This window comes from Ammodytes marinus, assembly GCF_949987685.1.
Source record: "Ammodytes marinus genome assembly, chromosome: 8".
Classification (NCBI taxonomy): Eukaryota; Metazoa; Chordata; class Actinopteri; order Uranoscopiformes; family Ammodytidae; genus Ammodytes; species Ammodytes marinus.
In genome coordinates this window covers 30,983,227-30,989,474 of record NC_137212.1, presented here as the reverse complement: position 1 = coordinate 30,989,474, position 6,248 = coordinate 30,983,227, and the positions used below count along the sequence as shown (strand labels likewise).

The 6,248-nt window shown below is 39.8% G+C and overlaps 1 long non-coding RNA gene across 1 annotated transcript in view; it reads left to right on the top strand.

Annotated features, from left to right (window-relative positions):
* The first annotated feature begins 355 nt into the window (after positions 1-355).
* The window catches only part of LOC307254808, a 31,755-nt gene continuing 25,862 nt past the window's right edge, over positions 356-6,248 (top strand). Inside the window, exon 1 of the long non-coding RNA XR_013845001.1 lies at positions 356-454. This is a non-coding gene — a long non-coding RNA (uncharacterized lncRNA). The remainder of the gene's footprint in view (positions 455-6,248) is intronic.

Genomic DNA, 6,248 nt, shown 5'->3' with positions numbered 1-6,248 from the left:
GTAGGCCTTTAACAAAACACCATCAATAACATGCATCCTTGAGCTTGAGCTCAGTTTTACTCTCTACCAGACAGACCAGCTGTTGGTCTGAGGTCAGTTCATCTAGTCAGACCTCAGCTTTACTTGTTGTTAACTGTAATGGGAACAGTAGGCAGCTTATTAATGTTAGAAATCAGAAACAACTTAAACATTTCAAAAGTAAAACTGCTTTGTGTCAGATGGAGGAAATCTTTAAGTAATACAACCACAGTCATTGTTGGCCATATTGTGTATCTACTTATGGTTGATGTTGTTGTGCAACTGAAATGGTGTCACTGCTCACTAACTGCTCAATAATAATTCTCAACTGATTGTTCAGGTTAAAGGAGTCTGCTTTGCCCCTGAGTCTTCTGAGACTGACACCTGCAGATCCAAAGATGAGGCTCTTCAGGGACCTTCATGCGACCAGATGCAGGTACAAATGTCTGTCAGAATGTATTTAAATGTCTATCATTCAACTATACTTTAGTTCTAAGTTTTTCTTATTTGATTGCTGCGGTCTTTTCACTAGAAGACACATTTTGGTTTTGTTTGGGTCAGTATGATTGGACATAAATGAGCATTCTGGTTTTTATGACTAGATTTTAGGGGTGTAACGGTACACTAAAGTCACGGTTCGGTACGTACCTCGGTTTTGAAGTCACGGTACGGTACAGTATGGTACGGTTCATAGTTAAGGGAGAATGAACAGTTTTAGCTGTCAGTAACTAGCTGACAGTATGTAACATACACATAAAATGCATAACAAATTTAAAAAGAATACTGCTGCAATTCTCCAATAAATAAAATACTTATTAAATACTAGTGTAGGTGCAGTAACTAAAATTGCAATGAAAAAATATACAGTAGGCTATTAATGGGTCTTTTTGACTTTAAAAAAAGAAAATATTGATGCAGCTCTCTTAACCCATTGATGACTATTGCAATCTAGGATGCATGTCCTTAATGCCTGAGGGTTTTCTGAAAAAATAGTATGAATTGTCAAGTCTACCAAAACCTTAATATCTAAGCCTGCGTAGCACATAGAAACATGAAATAAAATACATTTAAAAGTTAAGGTTCACAGGTTTCATTTAAGCATGCTCCCTTAGCGCTTACAGACCAACACATTTTTCTAAAAATCGTCAAAATTAGATGGGGGAGAAAATAAATAAATAATATAAAATATTTAAAAATAATGTGCTAAATGAGGTTATAATCCTGCTTCCTTTTAGCATGGATAGTAGTGACTGAGTGTGCAGTGGAGGGATAAAGATAGACAGATATAGGAAGGAGAAGATCGCTTTATTTTATCATTTAGTTCAGTTATCACTGGCACCATAAATCCGACTTCCCAGTAGGCTACAACTGGAATGCAGACTGACTCCTGCTGTCGGGAGCCGATCAGCTGGTCCAAACAGCTGTATACCACGGAGATGAAAACGAAACTGAAACTTAACTATCGCCTGGCTGGCTGGGCTGAATTTGAGTTGGAGCAGCAAAATATAGCCTAAATTCATAAATATTGTTAATAAATAGATGCAATGTGTTGTGTGATTTTCGTCAGTAGCCTATAGTAGACCTAGATGCTGCGCTCCGAACGCCACTAACTGTTCTGTAATACACTATCGCCCGTATTTTTTTTATTATTATTTATTTATTTGTTTTTAATTTTTTTGATTGGCGTGATTTTCGGCAAACCACACAACTTTTGGGTGGTCAAGTGGTCTTAAAAAATCAACAAAACCCACCTCACCAGTGACGGTGCACTCTATGTTGTGCACGCCATGAAAATTAGATAAAGTAACAATACTGCGTTACACAGCATCAGGCAGGAGATACAATGTGGCATCATTTTTTCTTCACAGTAACGGTGATAGTAACACCTGGATGTTGCCTTCTAAAATGCGCATGCATGTTCGACGTGTTGCCGCATAGGCGATCGCAGTGAAACAATGCCCCTTCTGCCGAAATTGTTCCAAACGTCTATCACTGTTTTCATAATTCACCTGGAATCTTAAATTATCTCTCAAACGGGATTTGAATAACAGGGGGACGCCTCCAAGCTCCGGTTTCCTGTTGACTTTCGTCATGCAGTTCGCTCTCTGTTCGATAGCACTGTATAACATCTTTATTTGCACTACTGATAGACTGTAAACGAGGGGGGAACGCTGCTACAACTGCTAGTAGGGATGCAAACGGAACACTAGAGCGGAGATCTGTTTATCTCTTGCTCTGACCGCAGCTGGGAGGGACTGCTGCGTGAAAACTCGGCCGCCTGGGGGTTCCGGTTGCGATGCGGACAGTGTAGACGTGCTTTTTTGAGCTCCTCGTGGTGCACGAAATAATTCTAATTTAAACTGCCTTTTTGAACGTGAGACTCTTTATAGTCACTGATAAGTGGTTTGTTACTCTTTTGGGCAACTAAAAAGATGAATATGAGCATGTCCAGCAAAACTGCACGAGGTGGAAAAGGAGCAACTCCAGCTGCTAGCCGGTTTGGGTTTCAAGCTAGTGTAGTAAAACAAGGAGGTGTCACCGTGGCCGAGTGGGCCAATTGTTCCACTACATTTGATATTACTTGAGAGAGAAGGAGACATCTCACAGGCTTCAGATAGACACGGAGGAGAAGGAGATCGGTCTAACAGGACTCTTTATTCAAAGGTTGACATAACAGGATATCAGCTTAGTAGACAACTTCTACTATAAACACAAAGGTACTTATTCATTACAATAGTTCAGATCTCATCCTACCCTGCCCTACTCTTGACAATTGGGGGTACCGAGTTCCCATCAGCAGCTCTCTTTCCCCGGGCGTAAAGCCAAAGGCCAAGGCCCCGATCTAGTGAAGGCCTCGGCTTAAATACACTATCTGTCTGTGTGTGTGTGTGTGTCTGTGTACGTGTGCATGTGTGTGTGTGTCTGTGTGAATGTGTGTGTGTGTGCAAGTGTGTGTGTGTGTGTGAGTGAGAGTGTGTGTGTATGTGTGTGTGTGTGTGTCTGTGTGTGGGTTTGTGTGTGTGTAAGTGCATGTGTGTCTGTGGGTGTCTGTGTGAGTGTGTGTGTGTGCGTGCGTGTGTGTGTGTGTGTGTATGTGAGTGTGTGTGTGTGGGGGTGTGTGGGTGTTCGTGTGTGTGTGAGTGTAACATTTCTTAATGTCAAATGGCCTATTCGTAGGACAGATATTTCAACATGGGACCGGTGTCTGCTTACTACTCTGCTTGCAACTTTGTGAGCTGTGTCGCAGTTTGTGTGCTGTGTGTGTCAACAGTTGTTGTTGCAGTTTGTAAGGTCACTGTATGACCTGTGACTTTCTTGCCCTAAACTCTGATCAACACAAAGTTCTGTGTTGACTTCTTTTAATATAAGATAACATAAATATGTTGGAAATTCCTACATATTCCCTCCTTGCACCGTAAATACGGTGCACCAAAGAATTTCAACATTTATCCCTTGAAGCATGAAAAATGCACAACCTTTAAACTCAACAAAATCAAACATCAAACATGATAAACTTTGACAAAATAAAACGACAGTGGCCACTGTTAACTATATAGTATGAAACTTAATAAAACCTATTAGACCCTCTTAAAATCCAACAACAATAACAATAATTGAACAGCATATAATGACTTTCACAATTGTCTTCCATATTTTGTTCTTCGGACCATTGTCCAGTCCCGCAAATACCCGCGCACTTGCGAGAAACGACACGAGCATACTTTTAGAATTGCTTAAACAGGCAATTCTTTCTGTGCGAAAAGCACAACACAACAGCCTCCCCCCATTTCTGGGGAGGCTGTGGGGAAGCCCAGTGCACCCATGCATTGGTGCCTTAGCTGGGTATTGATGACTGGTGCATGACTCAATCGTTTTGAAGGGGAGACGAGAGCGACCCCTCTCGAATTTCCAGATGACGACATTGACGACTGCATCTCGATTCTCTGTTGTTGGCGACGCTGGCGGTGGAAAGGACTTCTCGTCGACCAGTGTCGAGTTGCTCCTCCAAGCCGACAGGTGGCACCCTCGTGCTGGCTGTGGAGATGTCTGCACAAGCTGGATGGGACGAGTTGACGACCCCTGGTTTCTGGCTGGGATTGGGTTGGGCTGTTTAGTTGTGAAAGCGACCCCCTCTCGGTCTCGGCTGTCAGTTGTCCTGTGACATCGCGACTTGGACACGGCAGTGACATCACGCTGATAGCACGAGTTGAGAGCGTAGCTTAGCATCAGATTTCAGCACGATACTTTTCCAATCTTTCACAGCAGGAATCAGGTTCTGCACCTTGTTTTTATCGAGGCCATCGGAGAAATAGATATAGACAGAGAAAGACAGATAGGGAAAAGAATCCTACCTGACACAACCTCTAAATAACTTCTGGGGAGTTTGTGTTTGTCTTACTTAATTTTGTTACCTAGGTTTACTGTATTACTGCAAACACTTGTAATGTAATCACACTTGATACAAAGCTTTTTTGGAAAGGCCAACTGTGCAGTAATACTTTTTGGAACAGCTATGGATTATGACATTACCAACAACACTACAAGTATGTTTTGTTCTTACTTTATTTAATAGAGTGTTGATCCTGAACCCTAAATAAATTACTTATAACTTACTTATTAACTTAAATGGATATTAAGTATTTTGATCATCCTCTCTTTTTAAACTTACTTTGCTTGTGTAGTGTTTTCTCTATTTTAATTAACGTGCTTTCTTAAACTCTTTACCATGTACTTTTATTATTTTTAAATTAATGTGCTCTCTCAACCTTTCCCTCCTTTTTCAAATTCCTATTTGAAACACAAAAAGGAGCATATTAAGTTAAAAATTCAGCTAAAATAAGATTCTCACTTTTTGTGTGAGCAATTGTATTCAAACAGGAACAAACAAACATGTGGCTTTCTCCCAGCCCTCTTATCAACAAAACCCCAAAACGGTTTATAAATTTAGAATGCTAACCCTTTTTCAAAAAATCCAATTTCTTGAATCGGTAAAATGTACAGAGCAACCCTTAAAAAACTCAGGTATTCCTGAAAGTGTGAGAATAAGATTGGTTCAAAATCCTACTTAATCAACAATTATTTCATCAATATTTTTAATACCTCTTCACTTGGGAATATCTATTCTTTATTAACTTTATTAACTTTGTTATCTTTAAACTTCTTTACTTGGGAATATTTAAAAACACTAAATCTCTGTCTGAAAAAAAACATTAAAGTGATAATCCTTAGTCATGCTTGCTTTCTTTTTGGCTGAGAAAGCAACAACACAATTTTTTATTGATTTGAAACTGGTAAACCCTAGTTGTATTTTTTATTTGGAAATAACCCTAAACATACTTTTCTTCAATGCATAAAAGAGGAAACCTATTAGTTATCAAAATAGTCCTTTAAACTTTTAATCTTACATACTTCTTTTCTCAAAATCTTATGTTGTCTTAAAGGCATAACTAGATTAGTTTATGTCCAAAGCAGACCTATTTCATTTGCTTGCTTGCTTGCACAAATCTACCTTTAGGGGAAACACCATTAATCAGAAAATTGTCACAATTTAAGTACTTGCACTTTTTTCTTAAGTGGAGCAGTTGAATCCACCCTCCTTTTACAGAAGGAATGTCCACTTTTTCAGTTCAGAAGCAAAGGAAACCCCTCTCATCGGCTCCTTCAATGTCTCTTGCTTTCCTATAACACAAGGCAGAAAGTCAGCAATGTCATTATGGCACATATAACTTGCCATTCTTGTATTCCTTCCATCCTGTAGTCCACACACAGGGCATTGAATGTCACTTTTGGCACGGTGTTACTTAGCCACGTGCATACACGCCTCCATCTTTGTAGTTCAGTCTGGCATTGGCAGAGCGTTCTCTGTCGGTATGCGTTGACTCCAGTCAGACTGTTGGCTCCAGGACCAAAACTGAAACTGGAACTGCTCTGAGCTGAGCAGAGCAGTCCTCAGCTAAATCTCTTTTTTGCATTTCAGTCCATTTCGTTTTTCAAATATCTTTTGTAAATTGTCTTTTTGCGGCATCGGTAATGCCAGGCAACTTGTCTTTTCGTCTTTATACTTTCTTTCCTTCTTTCTTGATATTTAACACATTCTGTGTTCTTCTCTTCTTTTTTGGGCAGAGAAAAGGTATTGTGACTTGTGACAACCTTCGAATTTTAGTGCCCCAAAACCAATTGCAAGCATAATAATTTCTCCTAGAATGGTCTTCAGATAATCTTTTATCAAT